At 51.0% G+C, this 22111-nt stretch overlaps 1 protein-coding gene across 1 annotated transcript in view; it reads right to left on the bottom strand.

Moving 5' to 3' along the window:
- Window positions 1–22111, bottom strand: part of CFAP54 (cilia and flagella associated protein 54) — a 3669934-nt gene that overhangs the window by 704397 nt on the left and 2943426 nt on the right. The gene's annotated exons all lie outside the window — the stretch shown is intronic.

Genomic DNA, 22111 nt, shown 5'->3' with positions numbered 1-22111 from the left:
CTTGCAGCGTAGCAGTCCTCAGCCTCTGTCCTGCTGGCCAATCCGGGCCCTCTCTCCACTACAAATGGCAGCTGTGCTAGGTCCCTTCCTCTTCTTTTTAGTTGCTTACATAACAGTGAACCATAGTCTCAACTTGAAAACTCAACGTCCTTAGATAAAACATTTTCCCTTTTCCTTTCTGGCTCTCGCTGTCTTGCACTCTCGTCCCTCTATCTGCATTCTCTTTAAATCTTTCCTTTGCTGGCTCCATACCACCTACTCTCGAGAGTGCTTTTGCTCGTCCCCTAAGCAAAAAGATATTTGCAATGTTAGGGAGGGGGAATACGTTCAGAATTTATAGCAAACACTGTTATCATTATAACATTTCATTTTACAGTCACAGCTCTCATATTCCTGCTGGGCAGGATAATGCTCGCCGCCTCTGTGTTTTTAATAGAATCAAGACTTCCTGCCCTGAGCGCTTGGGCAATCTTTATTCTATGACAAGACCGGAGGCGAGCATTATGCTTGTTCAAAGCTTTCCGCTACTCCAGCGGCTATATTAGAGACTGGTTTAAAGTAAAATGTTCTGAAAACTGAGTCACTCGACTAGTCTACTGCCTTCATTATCTCTTGCAGCGGAACTCCTGCTGCAAAAAAAGCTTGCAAAGCCATAGCTTCTATGGAGGAAACTGTAATGTCTATCCTGTTAATTCCATTACTTCCTTCACCCATCTTGCTATGGTGGCTATTGCAATGGCTTTATATGGCTTCCTGTGCACTATCAGCAGCTGGCTAACTCCTGCGGGTCTTAACGCTGCTGCATTGGGCTACGCACACTTTATCATTATTCGGGAAGCACGGGTATGAAATCACCTTGTAGTTGGTTTTCGTTTGCTGTGCTAAGCTAAAAGCTATCCCTTCTGGATAGAATACTTTCCTGTCTATCTCTAGTGCTTTTACATCCGACACTATTCTGGAAGATACTAAGAAAAGTAGTGTGGCTAACTTCCCTGACAGTTGTCTCCTTGTCAACAGGTTGTTTCTCTGCCACTGTTCAAACAATCGCAGGATCTTGCGAAAATCCCATAGTGAAGAATATCTCGGTATGGGTGGCTTGCCAACTCTCACTCCCTTCAGTATCCTTGTTATGGCCGGATGTTCCCCTACTGGGTCTCTGTCTACGAGCTTGTGCCCGGCTGATATCGCTGATGCCGGCGGTGGGTAAACTAACTAGGAAGTTCACTATTTGCACTATAGGTGCTGAAATGGGAGAAATACTCCTCCCCTGCACCATATCTCCCAGGCTTGCCATGCAGAATTATAGCTCTGAATTGTGGAAGGAGCCCACAATATATCGATAAGTTCTGCAGCTTCCTCTGAAAGCCCCGGCAAGCACCATCTATGCCTGAAATTCTGCATGCTAAAAGCGTTAGCGTCTGGTCCTGTATTAGTGGGTGCGGGGCTCCTGACGGATCAGACAGGAGATCTGCTCTGTGCGAAATCCTCTGAGGAAAATCTGTATGAAGTTCCATCAGAACTGGAAACCAGGATTGCTATCTCCATTCTGGCGTCACTATCACTATCTCTGCTTTATCTCTCCGTACCTTTGCTAGTGCCCTCGCCAGCATCGCAAACGGGGAAAGGCATAATGAATCTGGCCTCCCCAGTGGTGGAGGAAGGCATCCGTCCCCTGCACTTCCGGGTTTTACTTCCAACTGAAGTATCTTGTCAGTTGAGCATTCAATCGTGAGGCAGACAGGTCTGTGGTCAGAGGACCCCACTTCTGCTCTACTTTATCAAAGACTGTCCTGTGCAGTCTCCAGTCGCTGTAATCTAGTAAGCAACAGGAGTTCCAATATGCTAGTGTATTCAATGTCCCTGGGAGATACTCTGCTCTGACAGTTATGCTCTTTTCTGGGAAACAGTGCCAGAAATATTTCGCTAGTTCTACCAGAATCTTTGACCTTGTGCCTCCTAATTTGTTTATATACCGTAATGCCGATATGTTGTCCATCTTCAGAAGGATGCTGTCCCTGTTCTTTGGTAAACGTTTTTACTGTGAAGGAGCCTGCAAGAAGCTCTGAGCAGTTGATGTGCAGCTCTAGTTCCTCTTCGAACCATTTTCCTCCCATTTCTGTTTGCCCACATATGGCTCCCCAGCCTGATCTGCTGGCGTCTGACTCTATAATGAGCTCCGGTACGTCTCCGAAGATCGCTCTGCCGTTCCATGGCTGTGCTTTGCTCTCTTCGTCTAGAGAAACTAGGCAATGGTATCTCTAGCCCGTCCGTAAGTACCTGATCTTCAGCCTCTGAAGGGCTCAATAATGTAATGGGCAGGGAAAGATCGCTTGAATGGATGCTGCTAGAGTCCCACTATCCTGGATAGATTCCGCAGCAAAAGTACCGGCTTCTTGAGTGCTGATCTCAGATCTTTCTTTATAGATCTTATCTTGGGCGCTGGAAGCTCTAAGGTGGCTTTCCTTGTATCTATGGCGAATCCTAGAAATGATAGTCTCTTAGTCGGGGTTAGCTCTGACTTGTATCTGTTCACTAAGAAGCCTAGTCGTGAAATTAGGTCTATTGCCCACAGAACCTACTTCCGTAGCTGACTTTCCTCTTCTGACATTAGCAGGATGTCGTCTAGGTAGATAATCATCTGAATACCTTGCTCCATGGCGCTGCTGCCACGGGCCTCATGAGATTGGTGAAAGCCCAAGGGGCCGAGGCTAGACCAAATGGAAGGCTCTTGAACTGCCATACTTCCTCTCTCCAGATGAACCTCAGGAAGGGACGGCATTGTAATGCTATCAGAACTGTTAGATATGCATCTTTCAGATCCAGACGTGCTAGCCAATCATCCTTCCTGAGCAAGTCTCCTAGCAGATGGATCACCTCCATCTTGAAATGCCTGTACACTAACCAGCTGTTCAGATCTTTTAGGTTTATCACGGGACGTACTTTGGCTTTGCGACGTACTAGGAACATGTTGCTCAGAAAGGTTGATTCATGTGGAAGTGCCAGTTGTATGGCGTTCTTCTGTAATAGAGCCTGAATCTCTAAGTCTAATAATGCTATTTCTGTCTGCGCCATTTGAATGTGCGGAGGGGGGGCCTCTCTGCTCTGGAGTCTCTAGGAACTCAAAAACAAAACCTTGTACGGTTTGCAGGACCCACGCTTCTGAAGACAGTTTGCGCCAGCTGCGCAAAGAATGCAGAGTCCTGCTCCCTACTGGAGGATAACTCGCTAAGCGCTCGCTCACCTGTGTTATTGCTCCGGTGCCTGTAGTACCCATGCCCTCTGCGCCCTCAGCAGCCTCTGCCCCTGTTGGGGAAAAAGGCATCCTGCTGCCTTGATGCCCAATACTGCGCTCTGGGACCCTGGGGCTTTCTATTCGATTTGAACCGGCCAGTCGATCGGCTTCTATATCGACCGTCCCCCGCAAAAAATCTTCCTGGGAACACTTTCCTGATGGACGCTTGCGCCTTCTCTAAGGCGGTGAATGTTCCGACAAATTTGTTCAATTCTTTTACAAATGGGTCTCCAAAAAGGAGGCCTTGGGCACTATCTCCCACCTCGTAAGAGGCCAGGTCCCCTAATTTATTATCGATTTTCAAGAGCATAGACCTGCGCCTCTTGGATGAGATCGTGCAGTTTGCGTTGCCCAACATGCAACCTGCTCTTTGGGCCCAACCTGCTAAAATAACTGAGTCTACCGGTTCTCCAGTGTCTTTCGCCCTCTCCGCTAGGTCCATTATCTTTGCGATGGTCAGGTCTAAGAATTTATCTTGGCATGACTTCCATGCGGGGTCCATGTCCTTCCTAGCATCCTTTCCTGCCTTTGTTACAAAGGTCAGCATTTTGGGATCTAGCTACAGTGTGTCGGCCACTTTGCCCGCCAGCTCTGTTCTCGGGCACTCTGCTCTGAGCCGGAATCTGGTGTCTTTCTCCAAGGGCTTTCTCATTTTCTGAGACATGAACAAGGCCACTCTCGGTGAAGGAACCCATTCTGTGGACCTGGGGTGCCTAATTGTGTCTGGCTCAAACATGTGAGACATGTCTTCGTCATCCTGGGGGCTCTCCACAATGCTGGCTTTTGGCTAGCAGGAGGTTTTCTTCTGCGAAGTCACGCTCTCTTTACTCAAGCTTTGCATATCATCCTTGTGTCCTCCTTCCTGATCGTACTGCTCAGGGGATGACCAAAAGCACAAAGAATAAAATAAAGAAGTCGGCAAACTGGGCGTGTATTAGAAACAGACAATGACACTTCCTGATTCACAGAATATTTTCCTATGGGATTGCACCATTATAAAACGCTTCTGTGAATCAGACCCTAAGGGTGAGCAGTGATATTACCTCTCTCTCTCTGCAGTAGTAGCTCAATCTGGGGAAAGGTCAGATAGTTGAAGACGGAAAACAGGAGGGTTGCCACTTGTTTATTATAAGGAAAACTTTTCAGAAAAGGGCAGAAAAGAGCAATGCCTTGGAAAGGAACAGACAGGATCATCCTGTCAAAAGGGAGATAACAGTACTGTCCCTCTTGTTAACAAAATAATGCTTGACTACAGGATGGGTTGTTAGGCAGAATCACCTGCAGTACCCTTTGGGAACAAAACAGGCGCAAGCACAATGTCACCTTTGGTACAAGCCCATACTACACAGTAAAGTGGTAGCGATGGCTGAGCAGCCAGAATTATCTCAAGAGTTTAAGTGAGCAGTACAATAAGTTAAACAAAAGAGCAACAGATACAGTGATTCAAATATACACTTACTCAAGGTTTCTTGGTAAAAGACTATACATTTATTTACTCAGTCAGTTAGAAAACATTACACTAGCATAAGCAGCTCAATATCACACACTAATAAACCACACAAATACAACCGGTAAGTAAATGAACAAGTGGGAGCAAAATGGCACTTCACATACTTATTAAAGGAGCAAAAAGACAAGGTTACAAGAAAAGACAGCCCAAATACATTCATAGGAAGGCAAAGGGTTTCAGTTAAATACAACCAGCAATTCTTTTCAATAGGCCTGGGCCAAAGTCAATGGTTCAGAGTCTTTTGTATAGGATACCACAGTTCTGGTAGATAACGGTTAAGTCTTTGCCACAGAGATTAGAAGAATTTGGCTATGCGAAAAGTTGGACGAATGTTAAGGGAAGGACAAACCTTTGTAGTTGAGGAAAGTTTAATGCACTTTCTCGATGTCCGAAAAGATTTCCGGACCGTGTTTGCACAGTACCTTGTTAATGAAGAAGAGCTGTAGCTGAGGCAGTTGTTCCTGGCAGTTTGAGCAGATCTCGCTGTTCCTGAGCTTCAGTCATGGAGACAATAAGGAGGACGTCGGGAGGTTCCCGCACTGCCCAGGGATGAGGCCAAAAGCTTTAGCAAGACGTTGGTTTAAGGTGTGAGTGCCTTAAAGTCCACAAAACTGGTTTCCTTTCCTCTAGCTATCCGGTTTTCAACAGCACTCTGATGAAAATTCGACCATATGGGGAAAGTGTCCAGGTGGCCTGCGAGTTGGTTGTTCCCACCAAACTCAAGGGAAGAAGTTAACCATGAAGGGCTTCTCTGTCGATGGAGTTTCAGGAAATTCAGACCTGCAGCAGGGCGTCACTGGTCATCCAGGAGTTGCACCTGTCCACTTCCTTCAGCTCGTCTTCGGTTCTTTCGTTCCAGTGGTCGACTCTGCTTTCCAAGTCCCAGAGACCTACTTTTAAACAGTTTCCCCCCATTCATTCCAGCCTGGCTGTCACTCACACAGCAGGGTGGCTCTCCTTGCCGGACAGCCAGCCGGACAATCACGCCAGAGTGCATTCAGGTCTCCTAGGAGACTAAGTACAGGGAGTGTTGGGCACTTCCCTCACCTCCTGTCCACCCCAGACACCCTGGCGCCAAAGGAGGGCTTCAGCACTGAAGCCTGCCAAAGGCCAATGAACAAAGGGACCAAACCTGGTTTGGCATGCAGAGTCAAACACAAGAAGGACCTTTCCCAAAAGAAATGGTGAAAAAAGATGCCGGAGTCTGTTTTTACAGAAAGTTCTTGGGCGCCATATTGAAAAACATGGCTGACTGGATTTTTAGCTACCGTTGTTAGCGTTCGAGAAAAATCATGGTAGTTTGATCTAAACCACTGCCACCAGCCATTTAAAGTAGGAAAGGGTAACATGTTACTGTTACATGAGTGTTTTGACTCAGGGGAAGCTACAACCCCTCCAGCACTATATAGGAAGATGGGGTGTGCTGGGTCAGTAAATTTAAAGAGACTAGTAAAGTCAATTTAGCTTTACATGCTCTGGGAGACGGCAGTCAGTCCCAGAGAAGGTATTTAAACCTTGGGAAGTCTGAAAGACACCCCTCTGCCACTGCACTGAAGGTGCTGTGTGAGACACAGAAAAAGATGATGCCTATGGAGTTGGTTTAAAACTCCATAACCAAAGATCACAAAAGTAAACCACACATCAAAATACATGAAAGGGTGGAAAAAAAAGGCTCATACTCTTTTGAGGTAAAATCCTAGAAATCCAGCAAAGTGGCTGGGGGTCTCGAAAGGTAAGGGAAATTAGCACATATTGAGAATTCTTCCTAACATGAGTTACATGAATATGGGGATAGTAAGGGAAACGTGGCAGTTGGTGTCAGGAGGGCAGCTGACAGGAAAATTCAAACATAATTCTAACAAGCAAAATGCAGCAAACCATATTTTCAAACTTGCATTTTCTAATTGAAACCCATATCATATAAAATATAAAAAGTAGTGCATTTGTTAAGCTTCATTTTCAAACTGGTGTTTCAAACTTTAAGCTTTAAAACGAATGGCCTATAAAGACTACAGATATTAGCATTGATAATAAGTCTAATAAGAAAGCATATCAGATCTTTAACATCTAATTAAATGGGCTGTTAGGTTTTCTTTATGACTTCTAAGGTCAGGGTTAAACAGAGGAATCCAAGTGGTTTCACCTACATCATTCTAATAGTAAGCAGTTTGGTCTAGAAATAGGGATCGTATATATATATACATATATATATATATATTTATATATTCAGTAAAAAAAATGTTTACCCATTTTAACTTTGACATCACCCGGTAGATGTAATCCATTGGGCCTCATTGCGAGATTTGGCGTAAACCTTGCCAGTACTTCTGCAGGTTGCTGCTGGACTCCTAACATTTTACCAGCACCTATCTTCCCGGTGCCACCGGTACATTACAAGTCCCAGTAGACCGGGAAGCTAGTCGCCGGAAAATATTAGTCACCATTCCCATGGAGACCATGGGAATGGGTTCACAGAAGTACCACCATTACGAACGGTGCCAATGCTTCCGTGATGAGTGTGCCTACCGGGGCCGCTGCGCCCAGCAGGGTCAGACCTGTCGGCCGTAGTGGCCCCGGCAGGCAAACTCGTAGTGTGGCGGTCTGGAAACAAAAGTGCCGGTAAGCTTACCGGCATCCTTGTTTCTGGACCGCCACACTCATAATGATGCAGATTATGTGAGTTTTTATCTCATTGTTGATCTCATGTATGCGTTCATGGGCTGAGCAGCGGGCGGGCCCTGATTTAAGATGGTCATCACTTCCCAATAAGGAACAAGTTACTTACCTGTAACTGTTGTTCTCCAGCATGGGTCTGGCATGGATTCACATGCTCATGAATATTCCCCGTCGTCAGGCTGGGAATCCTCGGTAAAGAAAAAAACCAGTATCAGTTTTGTTTCTGATCTGTCTTTCGTAGTAATAACCAATCACTGGTCTCTGCGTCATACTGACCACAGCCAATGACTGCCCTCTACCTAAGCACCGCCTCTGGCAGCCATCTTCAGATTTGGAAGCACGTGAAGTGGCAGTATGACCAAGTGAAGAGCCGCAGAGGGGTAGGCGGGAGGGTTCGCATGTGAATCCATGCCAGACCCATGCTGGAGAACAACAGTTACAGGTAAGTAACTTGTTCCTTCTCCAGCATGGGGTCTGGCATGGATTCACATGCTCATGAATAAAGAATACATAGCAGTACACACATGCACAACCACTGGAGGTGGCAAAGGCTCAACATTAAGCATTACATCAAACTCAACATTAAGCATCTTACCTCCTCACCAGGCTCACCTCAGGCGAACAGGTTGCGCAGCACTGCTTGGCCGACCCTGGACTCCTCCCTGGAATCCCGATCGACGCAGTAGAATTTCGTGAAGGTGTGCGTCGACCTCCACGTAGCAGCCCTACATATGTCCAGCAGGGGCACACCAGAAAGGAACGCCGTGGTAGCTGCGATCGCTCTGGTGGAATGGGCTCTCGGACGGCCAGGCAGCGGTCGGTTCGCCAACCGATGACAGTACATGATACAGCCGGAGAGCCATCTGGAAATGGAAGCCTTCGAGAGAGCCTTCCCCTGATTGACAGGTCCAAAGTTCACAAAGAGTTGTGACGCCTTCCGAAAACACTGCGGTCCACGTAGAACTTCAGCGCTCTAGCCACATCCAGCGAGTGCAAAGTCCTCTCAGCCGGCGACGAAGGCGACGGGAAGAACACAGGCAACACCAAGGGTTTGTTGAGATGGAAGTCCGACGGTACCTTGGGCATGAAGGAGGGGTGCGTCCTGAGCACTACCCTCGTGTCGTGAAAAGTCAAGTACGGGGCCTTGCAGGAAAGGGCCTGGATCTCTCCCACCCGTCGTGCGGAGGTGATGGCCACAAGAAACGCTGTTTTCCACGACAGAATCTTCAACGGGGCCGAGTGCAGAGGCTCGAACGGAGGTCCCATGAGCTTGGTCAGCACCACGTTGAGCTCCCATGCCGGGGCCGGAGCCTTCACCGGCGGGAACGATCTGAACAGTCCCTTCATGAACTCTTTCACCAGACGATGAGACCACAAGGACGTCCGCCCCGTGGTTCTGGTGTATCGGGAGATCGCAGCAAGATGAATCTTGATGGACGCGTGTGCCAGTCCAGCTTTGGCCAGCGTCAGCAGGTACGGCAGTACCTGGGGAGCCGTAATCCGTAGAGGGTTAATCTTCTGTGCGTGGCACCAGACAAAGAACCTCTTCCATTTGTGTCCGTAGCATTTAAGAGTCGAGGACGCCCTGGCCTTTGCAAGAACCTCTCTGCAGTCGGCCGGTATGTCGTATCCTCCAAACTCTAGCGCTGCAGGAGCCAGGCCTGCAAGTTCAGCGATTTCGGGTCGTGGTGGAGGATGGCGCCTCCTTCCCTGGAGAGTAGATCCGCGTCCACCGGCAGCTTGATTGGCGGGGACGCTGACAAGTCCAGAAGGTCCGGGAACCATATCTGCCTCGGCCACGCAGGTGCGACGAGGATCATCCTGCACCGTGACCTCTTGAGCTGGTTGACGAGCCGGATTAGCAGTGGCAAAGGAGGGAACGCGTAGAGGAACAGGCCCTCCCAGGGGAACGAGAAAGCATCGCCCATGCTCCTCGCCTGGGGAAACCTGCTGGCGAACCTCTGGCACTTGGAGTTCGTCGCCGTCGCGAACAGGTCGATCTGGGGTGTGCCCCACCGTCGGAAGAGGCGATCCACTAGATCCTGCCGTAGTTCCCACTCGTGGCACGAGCGCAGCTCCCTGCTGAGTGAGTCAGGGATGGTGTTTTTTATCCCTGCCAGATGAAACGGCACCAGAAACATCCTTTGGGCGACGGCCCAATGCCACAGGTCCTGCGCCTCCTTGGACAGTGCTGGGGACCTGGTTCCGCCCTGTTTCCTGATGTAAAACATGGTGGTGATGTTGTCGGTGAAGATCCTCACCACCTTGCCCTTGAGGGACGGAAGGAAGGACCTGAGGGTCCAGAACACTGCACGGAGCTCCAGGACGTTGATATGGAGGGACTTCTCCGTCGGGAGCCAAAGGCCTCTCGCGTGCAGATTTTCGGTGTGCGCTCCCCACCCTTCCAGGGAGGCATCCGTGGTCACTGTCTCCTGGTGGTCTGGGGTCTGGAAGTTCATGCCCGCCGTCAGATGCGCGCGGGTGCCCCACCACCGGACCGCTCGGCGGAAACTCTCGTCGAGTGTGATCCTCTCCTCGAAGCCGCCCGTCGTTTGGATCCAGCGCGCGTCCAGGAACTCCTGCAACGGGCGCATCCGGAGCCTGCACATGGGAATGAGGTAGATGCAAGAAGACATCATTCCGAGGAGGGACTTGATGGACCTCACCTTGGCCGCGTCGGAAACCAACATCTGCTGTAGCTTGCCCAGGATGGACCTGGTCCTTTCCTCCGACGGGGAGGCGAGAAGGGACACTGTGTCGAGCTTCGCTCCCAGAAACAGTGCGTTTTGCGCGGGTACCAGGTGGGACTTGGCGTAGTTCACGGAGAATCCCAGGTCCGTGAGAAGTTGGACGGTCCTTGCCGTGTGCTCCACGGCGAGCTCCCTCGTCTTGGCTCGGATGAGCCAGTCGTCCAGGTAGGGGTAGACGTGGATCCCCTTGCGGCGCAGCTGCGCCGCCACCGGTGCAAGGCACTTGGTGAATACCCTGGGTGCCGACCGTAGTCCGAAGGGGAGGGCTTTGAACTGGTAGTGACGCCCTTGGACCACAAACCTAAGGAATTTTCGGTGCCCCTTTAGGATGGGAATATGGAAGTAGGCATCCTCCAAATCCAACGACGACCGGAAGTCTCCTTCCTCCAGCTGACCCAGGACGTGCTGGAGGGTGACCATCCGGAACTTCTGCGCCTTGATGAACTTGTTCAGACGTCGCAGGTCTAGGATGGGGCGCCATCCTCCCGTCTTCTTCTTCACGAGGAAGTATCTCGAGTAAACTCCGGAGCCCCGAAGCCTCTTTGGGACGAGTTCGATGGCGCCCTTCCTGAGCATCGCCTTTACCTGCAGGAGAAGCTGAGGGACGTGAAGCTCTTTCCTGGCCACGGGGGGGACGCGCGGGCACCTTCTTTGAAACTCGAGCGCGTGGCCCCGGGCTAAGGCGTCCAGCACCCAACGGTCGGTGGAGATGGACTCCCACACACTGACGAAGCTCGCCAGCCGGCCTCCCACCGGGGTGCTTCGGTGGGGGCCCGACCCCACGGCCGGTTCAATCCTGTTTCGACGAGGCTTTGCCGCCTTGACCTCCTTGGCGACGACGGCGGGGTCCGCCAGACTTGCCTCGTCCTCTGTAGGCCTCCTGAGACGACGAGCGGGCCGCTTGACGGTAGGTGGAGAAACCGCCGCCGGAACCTTTGGAGGCACCCTTGCCTCCGCTGCTCCGAAAGGGCATCCGTCGTTGCTGCAGAACCCCAAGGGCCCGGGCCGTCTCAGTGTCCGCTTTAATGGCCTGAAGGGAATCGTCCACTGTTTTCCCAAACAGGTTGTTCCCATCGAACGGCATGTCCAGGACTCTGGTCTGTACGTCTTGACGGAAGTCCGTAGCCTTGAGCCATCCACGCCGCCTAAGGCACACGCCGTTGCCCAACTGGCGAAACCCAGTGTCGGCGATGTCCGTCGCAATAGTGATGGCGTGGTCCGACGCCACCTCACCTTCCTGTAGGATCTCCAGGGCATCCGCCCTCTTGTCGTCCGGTAGGAAGTCCAGCAGGGGAGCCAGTTTGTACCATAGCTCCCTGTCGTAGCGGGCCACGATAGCCAAGGCGTTGGCCGCTTTAATCGTCGTCGCTGCAGACGAGATGACCCTGCGTCCCATAGCGTCCAATTTCTTTCCCTCGCCGTCCGGTGGGGAAGTCGATGTGGAGGCCGCACCCCCCCCCGCTTTCTTCCTGGCCGCCGCGGAGACGACGGAGTCCGGGGTAGGCTGCGCCCGGAGGCACAGGGGGGCCGCGTCCGGGACCCGGTACTTCTTCTCGTACCGGTCTCTTCTAGCTGGTGTCGTGGAAGGGTTCTTGAGGAGGGCGAGGCCCTCATCCCAAATGTCGTCCAGTAGAGGCACCGCGAGGACCGTCTTCCTCTTGGCCTCGTTGGTAAAGGAATCCTTCCTTTTTCTTCTCCTCAGGGCAGAGTTGGAAAAGCTCGGATGCCCTGGCGATCATGCAGTGGAACGATCCAATCTCGTCGGGCGGAGAAGCCCTGGTGGGAGGTGACGACGGTAGATCCTCGTCGTATACCTCGTCGTCCGTACCCGTCGCTGCCGTGTCAGTCCCCGTATCATCCCCTCGGGTGGACGGGGAGGAGGGCTGGACGGGGCGCGACAGCTGAAAAGGAGGTGGAGGGTGAATCCTTCTTTTCTTGGGTGGGGGAACACAAGAAGGTCCCGGTTCAGGATCCCCCGACGGGAGAGGTTCCTCCGTCGGCAACGGTAGTCTCGTCCTTATCTCTGAGCATAAGGACTGTATAGCCAACAAAATGGCCGCCGAGTTGTCTTGCAGCGCTGGCAGAGGGGAATCCGACGGGCGATCCATCCCGACGGGCCGGTCTTCTTCCACGCCAAGGCCGTGGCTTAAGACCTCGATCAGCTCTTCCTCCGAGGTTGAAGCCGAATCTACGACGACGCCCTGCCCCCCCCTTTTTCTTCCCCGCCGGGGATTTCACGGGGGTCCTATCGATGGGCACAAAAGAGGACTCCCTCCGAGGTGGCAGGGAGACTCTGAGCCCCGAGGTCGCCACCACTGGTGTAGCCTCCACAGGCTGAGCCAGGGCCGCCGCGACAGTTTCGATAGAGGGCTTGGCCGGATGGATTAAGGCCTTCACCACCTTAGGTGCGCTCACCGCCTTATCCTTGAGGGGGGGGGACACTGCCTCCCTCCCCCTCCGATGGGGCCTTTGAGCTCGACCGGGGCCTCTCCAGGAGCTTCGCCGGGTGCTCGCCCTTCCTCTTACCCGACCCAGAGCGTTGGCTCGTGGCTGAAGGTGCCGGGGAGGGTGCGCCCTGCCTGGCGCCCGTAGAGCCCGACCGTTCGGCGCTCCCGGTGCCAGCGGACTCGCGGTGCTTGGCCTTGTGTTGGACCCCCGTCGCCAGGGCGTCCTCAAAGGTCTTAGAAGACCGCTCGGATTTCTTCCTCTTCTTCTCGCCTGACGGGCTCTTCCCTTCCAGCCAGTTGGCGAGACGTTGATGGCGGTCCTTCATGGTCCGCTCCGACATATTGCCGCAAAACGCACAGTCCTTCTCCACGTGCGTCTTGTCCTCATGTAAGCAGTAGAGACAAAAGGAGTGTTCGTCCTCCTTAAAGACGTTCTGCAGCTGGCATCCAGGGCAGACCCTGAACAGCTTTCCGGGCGTCGAGCTTCCCTTCTCCTGGGCCATGTCCGGGCCTGAGAAGCTTCTGGAGTCCTCCAAAAGCTTAGCTCGACGAAATCTTCACCCTTGAGGGGCGCAGACGAATCCGATACGGGTCCCCGTTGATCGGATGGAGAGTCGGTGGAGCTTGAGGCTCTTTTGACCGAAAAAAACGAAGTTTTTGAGAAAAAACATGAAAAAATAGCACTAACGCTCGAGAGCAATAGCACGAGGATCCCAACACATGAACGTGCGGTAAAAATCTGAAGATGGCTGCCAGAGGCGGTGCTTAGGTAGAGGGCAGTCATTGGCTGTGGTCAGTATGACGCAGAGACCAGTGATTGGTTATTACTACGAAAGACAGATCAGAAACGAAACTGATACTGTTTTTTTTCTTTACCGAGGATTCCCAGCCTGACGACGGGGAATATTCATGAGCATGTGAATCCATGCCAGACCCCATGCTGGAGAAAATGGATTTTCTTGCAATGAATTGGATCATCTTAACTCTGTTTCAGCTGAGGTTTTTCCACTGAATTTCAAGGATTTTATTGTGCTATATCTTCTCCAGGACAATCACTGCTCTCACACATGGACATCCAGTGCCAAACGAGCATCAAAGGCATAATGAGATCTAGTACACGTCTCACAAAGCAAGCCGTCAGAGCTCATTTTGTGAGCCAGCTGCCCCCATTTGTGCTGCATGCTTCTCCCTGCAGAGTAAACCAGCAGCGCTCAAGCAGAGAACCCTTGGGACGTACAAACATGCTTTTCCTATACTTTTCCCATATATATTTTTCCAAAAAGTAGCAACCAAGCACAGGTGGCGCAGTGAGAGACAACAAATCACAGAACCCTCAGTAATTGGTAAGGGGAGGATCACAGGGCAATAAACGATTAATGTCTCATTCTGGCAGTATGGGTAGTTGGAGGAGGAACTGGGGCAGGAGTTTTGCAGTGGCTTTAGAGCGAGGAAGGAGTTTGGAGGAGGTAGTGAGACATGGTATGGGAATAAGTGGGCTGGAGATAGAAGTATGGGCAAGTCAGGAAAGGGGGTAGAAAAGCATCAAAAGTAGGTGGAGAGAGAGGCCACCAGGGGGCGCACAGATGACAGTCGCCTAACTACGCTCCTCCGTCACCCAGGCCCCCATGGAGTGAATTTGCCCCCACTTATCGCTCCCACAGTGTGGATGTGAGCCCTGCAGCGGGCGGCTGAACCTGTAGGCTTCCTTTTGCCCCGAAGTCTGACTGAAATTGGTGCGGCACAGAGGAGAACCAGCTCCCCCTCAGGGCAGAGCAAAAACGAAAGTATAGGGAGAAGGCCCTGATCGCGAAGACATCGGAGGACACCCGATCCTACTGACCCGGCTTGGGGGTGGGCCGCCCAGCTCCAGCCCCCCCTCATAGGACCAGAGGGGGCTGAAGGTGAGAAAGAGGCACATGTGCACCCCCCAACACACGACCGTTGGCAGCGCAATGCCGCACCCACCCCCTGGGTGCATTCACACAGAAGAGGCCTGGCCTCGCCCGGGAGTCTCAGGGGAACCATCCGAGGGCGACCTGGGTCGTCGGCGTGGGCAGTACAGTCTGCATGCTACTGAGCCCCGCAGCGCTGTGGTGACTGGGAGCTGAGCTCTCGGGCGGCTCTCAGGAATGAGGCCTTGCCTTTGAGGGATGAGCCCAGGCTGTGGTGGGTGAGAGGACAATGCAAAGGACCAAGACGAGGCTGCAGGGGGTGCCCCAAAACTTGAGAAATGTTCCCGGTGACTTTTAAGTGATAGTGGTGGCGTGGAAGAGGCTCCTGGGTGCAATGGAATACCTTAGGTCCTTCTGCTTTGGAGGTGGCCCGGGCCAACTTCAAGCCCCACTTGAAGAGCCGATTGTGAGGTAGGGCCCCTAGGACTAGGGTGTGTGCCTGCCTCAATGTATCAGGACACTGGAGACAGGTGGAGATGGGAGAGGCACAGTAAGATTCGTTGAAGCCCCAGAGGCCCCCATACCCTGGTTTGGGGACTGGAGTGGAGGCGTGTGGCCCCTGTACTCGGGCCGTGTGCCGCTTACCCAGGCCCCATGGTACTGTGAGTGACGCACAGGAACAGGAGGATCACCAGATTCCACGGCTAGTGACATACATTTTGAGAGTCGCTTGGCCCAGAGAACTTGATCGGGTCCTGGGGAGCCAGACTGGTGGCACAACAGGGACTCGCCTCTCTCCATTGTTTCCTCAGAGACCGGCTACTCTGCTGGGCGCTACACAGGTAGGATCTCTCTCTGACCCTCCCCCTTGGGAGACTTGGCACTAGTTGAGGGCCTGCTCCGCAGTGGTTTTCGATATTGATGTGACCCTGCATGGGGCCAAGGTCCCAGTTAGCTGAATTTGCATAGCTGAGCAAGTCTGAAAGTGCAGACAACAACAACGGAAGTGCGATGGCGGCTGGAAGCAAGGCCTCAATGGCAACAAAGAGACGTTGCATCGCTAATGGAGGAAATCAGAGGCATGAGGGCCAATATTGGAGGCAAAGTTGACAAGATCAACGTCAGCCTGGATAAAATGGAGGAGAGGCTCCTGGAGGTGGAACACAAACAATCCGCCATGGACACGTTGGAAACTCAAATATATGTAAGGATGGGGAACCTGGAGAATAAAGAAGCTGAAATGGTTTTAAGAAGAATTGCGAGAGGAGAAACAACCTTCGGTTCTTTGGGGTGCCAGAAAAGGATGGGGAGACGGAGAGAGACCGCAGGGAAATGATACATTAGATTACAAAGCTTCTCTTCCAACATGACTAGATGGACAAAACGAAAATCAAGAGGGTCCAGAGGTGGTCCGTCCGGAGGCACGAGTTCAGTTCTGGCGCGCTTCCACAACTACCCAGATAGGCTCAAGAACTTGGAAAAAGCAAAGGCCAGGGGGCTGGTGCACCTTGGCCTGGTGAGAATTGCCATCTTCCAGGCCCTGTCCTCTCTAACCCTCACGAAGAGAAGGCTGTGTCTACCCCTGACAAAGTAGTTCAATGGGAAGGGGGTGCAGTATAGATGGGGATTCCCATTCTCGATTGAGGGGCAAAGGCACAGGCTCGTGACCAAGGAAGAAATAAACAGAGTCACAAGGGAACTACTGGCGGGGGAGAACTGGCCCGGGGTCCTCAGGGAGAGATCGAAGGAGACAGAGGATGGCGCATTAAGGGACCAAATAGGAGAAGCATTCCTGGCTCAATGAAATTCATGAAGCTGAACATACTCCCCCACCCCCACCCAATACATCTTGAGGGTAATCCGAGATGAGGCACGAAGGAGGCCTAGGGAATCTTTACTTATGGTCTAGTTCAATGGTGATCACCTGAGGGGTGGTCATGGTTCTATTTGAGGGATTTAAGTGTAATCTACGGTTTGGGTGGGGGGCTTAAGAAAAGTTTTAAGATATTTGGTTTGCAACGGGGTTGCCGAAGTTTGTGGGCTAGGGTGGGGGCACCCGATTTTGGGTGCCTAGAGAGAGGCCTGGTTTCGGGTTTGTTTGTTAGTTCGGACTCACCCTGCGATGGTACCTGGGATGGGCTGAGTGCCATGGGGGCTTGGAAGGGGAAGTGAAGGGGGGCTGAGGGGTACAGGTTTCATATGTTGGCTCTTGCCCTGTTCACCTGGGGAATTGTGCTCTTTGTTCTGTGGGAGTCCACTTTTGTGCAGAGATTCAATTTAAACAAGGGAATTGGTCATGGCTGAGATTGAGTCACATGGGGCGACAGTCTGCGTGTATGCATAGTAAATGTTAAGGGGCTCAACTCCCCCGACAAGAGGTCCTTGGTTGCCAGGAAATTTAGAAGAAATGGGATTGACATCATATTTCTCCAGAAGACTAGATATCAGAGAGGTGACAAAGGCTGAGACAGGACCCGCAGATAGAAGGATTTGTTGTGGAGGGGAGACTAGGTTTATACGCGGATGACATGCTTCTGCACGTGGTAAACCCACTGACCTCTGTGCTGGCTGTGGTAGATGAGATTGGATAATATGGCTGCAAGGCAGGGTTCAAAATAAACACAGGCAAGTCTGTCCTTTACCCCTTGGATAGAAGTATGGACAGTGATGCTGGGCGGTTTCCATCCCTGTATATGAGGGTTAGTATGGGGATGCTGAGGTACCTGGGAGTTACAGTCACCAGAGAGCTTAAGGGCATCTATGAGGCTAACTACCCCCCACCCCCCTGATGACTGGACTTGAGAAAGACCTGGTGGGATGGAACAAGCTAACCGTCTCATTGATGGGTAGGTTGAACGTGATTAAAATGGTAATACTCCCCAAGATTCTTTACCTATTTCAGATGCTACCAATATAGATCCCTGACTCCTACATTAAAACAACCAATGGAACTCTCACGTGATTTCTCTGGCAGGGGATGAAACCAAGGGTTTCCAACGTTGCTCTGAGTCTCCTGAAGGACTGGGGCGGGGGGGCTTAGGGGTGGTTCTCCCAGACATACAAAGCTTCCCAGTTTAGGATTCTGATTCCACATCTCAGACGCCGGGAAGACATGCAATGGGTGGGAAGACGTGCAATGGGTGGGCCTTGATTACTACCACTTACGGCCAGTGACTCTTGGGGAATGGCTTTGGGTGCCTAGGTTGAATCTACTGCAGAGGATAAGGGGTCACCCCATCCTGTGTACTATCTGGAGACAAGGAGCTGGACTGGGGGGCTTCACAATATGGCCATCTCAACTGGGTCATCTGTGGGTGCCAGGGGTCAGGGATGCCACTCCGAACCCTGAGAGGTTCCAGGGTTGGTACGAAGCGGGTCTTGAAAGGGTTTGTCAGTTGTGGAGGGATCGCAGGTTCATCATGATACTTGAACTGGAGGCAGTTGGGTTGGGCAAGCTCGTCATCTTCTTGTACTTACAATTGAAGGGGTGCTGACGAAAGAGGCTTGGAAATGTAAAATACAGAGGGAACTCGCACTCTTCGAGAGGATCCTGGACACCGCACTTGGTTCCAAAGTGTTGATTGGGACATTATACAGGGCGCTTGTCGAAACAAGAAGCGAGCCCTCAGATAGGTTGAGACAACGATGGGAGGGAAATCTGGAGATGGAACTTACACCCCAGACATGGCAAAGGATGTGCCGGGGAGCTTCCCAGACATCAATCTCTTGCCAGTAAAAATGACATGCCATTAAGTGCCTAGATGCTTTTGGGCCGTAGTTGCACTTCATACGGTTTTTAATAAATGAAGAAAGTAAATTGTTGCTTCAATGGCAATACGACCTGGTAAGGCATTCCAGAATGTTCCAAAGTGTGAGTCCCATATGTTGGCATGAATGCGGAGCGAAGGCCGATTACTGGCATATATGTTGGGGTTGTGAGGCGGTCCAGTCCTACTGGGATGAGGTCCTTAGCTGGATTAGGGACCTGGATGGGACCCAAAGGGAGAAGAATCCGATGTTGATACTGTTTGGTCTACAAGAACAAGAGTGGGAATACATAAGCCTGCCGAAAATGGTACATAGCCTGCTTCTGGCGGGGAGGGCTTGTCTGGCCACACACTGGAAAAGAGAACTCCGTCCTGGAAAGAAAGAATGGATCAACATGGGCCGGAATTTAAACCTGATGGAACGTATAACAGCGGCGATCCATGGATACCTTGGGTCTGTGGAAATAGAATGGTTAGATTTCTGTGAAAAATACACCTGATAGGTGGAACAACCGACTGCCGTATTTTTCAAGGCGGAGGGGAGTCGAAATCCCTAGACCTTCTTAACACTGTGGTTACCATGCACAGTCTGGAAATAACACCCGTCCAAGAGATTAATGACCCCTCAAGAAATGTAACAGAGTTTAGGTGGACATGTGACAGCTGTTTCTTTGTTTAAGGGAATGGGGTTGGGGTAAATCGTGTGAGGGGGCGGGGGAGGGAAGGTAAAATAAATTACACTTGTTATGTGTTCCTGCTGCAACTAGGGGTCCTAATATTCTATTACGTATCTTGTAATTGTTCTTGAAAAACTCAATAATTCTGAATTTTAAAAAAATATAGGTTGAGAGAAGTTTGGAGGAGGTGGTAGAAGAACTTTAGGAGGAGGTGGTAGAGGAACATAAGGAAGATGTGGACAGAGACATGTTCGGAATGTAGCAGCAGGCTCATTGATGGCCTTTTAATGCATGGTCTGGTGTGATCCAAGGTCCTCCATATATATCTTTTTCCTCCCACGGGCAGTAAAGACAGTCCCTGCAGGGCTTGAAGCCATCTTGGCATTCCTAATGACAAAGTCAAATCTAAAAAAAGCTAGTGGTATTTCTGAGTGAACTTAGTGTGTGGAAAAAAGGAACTGATGTTATGGGGCACCAACGGTTCCATATATAATGCCCCAGACGTCATGTCTGACATCATGAGCACACTGTGAAATCAAGCAGACCTACAGGATACCCCCTGGTGGCTAAAAGGTTTGCCTAATGCAGCTGCCACAGGCACTTGTATATCTAAGATGAGGAATCTCTTTGTGACAGGGATGGATTCAGTCTTCATCCTGCTTCTCACCAAAAATACGCTGGAAAAGAGCAAAGGAGGTGTGCATGTTAATGTGTTTTATGGGCAATGGGGTCTTTTACTCCACAGGGTCTCATGTGTTTTTTCTATGTGTGTTACACAGTACCCTCCGTGCAGTAACACAAGGGTGTCCTAGTGACCCCCCACCATAGAATCCATACCCTGGGACGGACTACTGTCTCCCAGGGCATGTAAAGTCACCATTGGCTTTACTAGTCCCAAATTACTAACAGAACCAGTACAAACCTTTATATTGTGGACGTACTGGTAGGGGCAATTCGATTGCCCCTGGGTCTGTTGTTCGAGGGGGCACTGTCCCGTCCCCCCTCGTCAAGTTTTGGCTGGTGGCAGTGGATACTACTTTTTATATTCAACCGCGAATAAATCTCTATGGGATTTTCCCATTGTTCGAGGCTAATACTTTTTTAACATAGCCTCTAACATACCGCCATAATATTAATTCACCGGTTGGTATTTTCTGCCAAAACTCGGTTTTAAAATGGCATTTGTGTTCGCCTCTGTAACTCCAAACCAAAGGTCGAGCCCTTTGTTCCACTTTTGGCGGGCTTCTACACAGAAGCCCTCCAAAGTGGTGCCACTCTATCTGGGTATCACAGGGAGTGTGGGAGGGGGTTTAGGCACCTTGGACTAAGTTGCCTTGCCAACCCAAGTCGCACTCTTGCGTGATTGGCCCAAGTGGTGAGCCACCCCGCTCACCACTTAGCATGTTTGATTGACAGCTAGGCTGAATGAATGGGGGTTTTTCTGCATAAAAGCAGGGCTTTGGGGACTGGAACTTCAGAAGTCGCCACAGGACCTGAAAATTCGACGAGGGAGAAGCTGAGCCGACCTGCTACGACAACACCACCGGTGGAGCCCTGCTGAACCGACTCGCCACTTCCCAATGACAGAGGAAATCTCCCGGCTGCAGAGTCTTTTTCCCTTGACTGGTGGGCACAAGCAGTTTACCTTCTTTTCTCGCATCCCAAGACTTCTCGTGGTCGAATTGCCCGTGCCAAGCACCCCGGCAACCGGATAGCCACTTAGCACTGGACCGCGAATAAAAGGACCGCTCCTTTTAAGTGAGAACTCCGCTGCTGGTTTCTTCCTAGGCAGTGCAACGGACTCCTGTTTTCCTCCACGACGAGATCCTCTCTTCCCCCGGACGAAGCACCGACTTGCACCGCTGCCAGGAACAACTGTCCCCGCTGGAGCGTTCTCACCATTTTAAGGTACCGTGTCCGCCAGGCCTCCCTTTCTAAAGATTGCTACAAGGTAACAATAACCCCTTAACCTTCTGGACTGGGCTGGCCGCCTTGACCATCTAACTGGTCCCTTTCTTTTGGTCCAACTCTTTCTGAAACCTTTTTGCAAGACTTTTGGGCACTTTCAACCGTGTGACCTTGGACACATTTTGTCCAGAGCCTCTTAAAGTGGGTCCGGCCATGTTAACTTTGACTTTACGGTTTTAACCTGCCTTCTTCTCCTACTGTGTTCTTCCGAAAGTGTTGGGATCTGTTTCTATCTTTGCTCTCCCTTTCTCTCCCTCTTAAACCGATTGATTAGAGTGCCATCTTCGTTAAGCGCTCACCGCTGTCTGAAAATAAGTGTTGCTTTACTTAAGACTTGTCTAATAATTGTTGAAGGGAGTGTATATCCTTTAGTGACCATGTTTTTGAACTGCTTGATATTAGTGCCAGTGTGTTTAACTAGATGTGTTTTTAAATAAATAATTATCTCTCTTTTACACCAAGCTCTGGTCAGTGTTTGCTTGTTCTACTGTATTCGTTTGACCTATTGTGAATACTCTGTATACTGCCTAACTCTTCTTGAGAGAAGTCTGACTGCTCAGCCACAGCAACCAGGTAAATCTGGGTGGTACAGACTGCTACCAATGGGGCTTACTGCCAACCACCGGTAGTCTTAAATCTTTTGCAGTGGTCCCAGAGGGAACTGCACAGGTTTCTGCCTAACACACCTTCTCTCTAGTATGAACGGGCGGCACCACCAGTGTCTTGGGTAATTTAAATGTGGACCAGGCACCAGACAATACGATCTTGTCACAGATCCATTTGGGCCCAGTGTTATGAGGCATGACCCCTTTCTAGTTGGTAAGATACCTCCCTGGATACTGCTCCTCCACTAAGCTATGACTTATTCTAGAAGCTGGAGTGCCAATCAGCCCTTTCCTGGTTGTCCTCTCCTCATTTTCTCTCCCTCCTTCATCCTTTCTATTCATCAGTTCTTTGTTTCCACTCCTGCTTCTCTCTCGCCCATTCCTCCTCGACATTCTGCCACATGTATCTGCTGCTCCTCTACTCCTCTCTTTTCTATGCTTGTCTACATCTTCAGTGATGCTAACACTGTCTCGTCCTTTAATCTTATTCCTCTTTCCTCTTCCTCCTTTCCAATGTTCCAAGCTTC

Source organism: Ambystoma mexicanum, chromosome 12 (genome assembly GCF_040938575.1).
Source record: "Ambystoma mexicanum isolate Mex_15411 chromosome 12, UKY_AmexF1_1, whole genome shotgun sequence".
NCBI classification, from domain to species: Eukaryota; Metazoa; Chordata; class Amphibia; order Caudata; family Ambystomatidae; genus Ambystoma; species Ambystoma mexicanum.
Note: the sequence above shows the minus strand (reverse complement) of the source record. Positions and strands in the feature narration are given on the sequence as shown.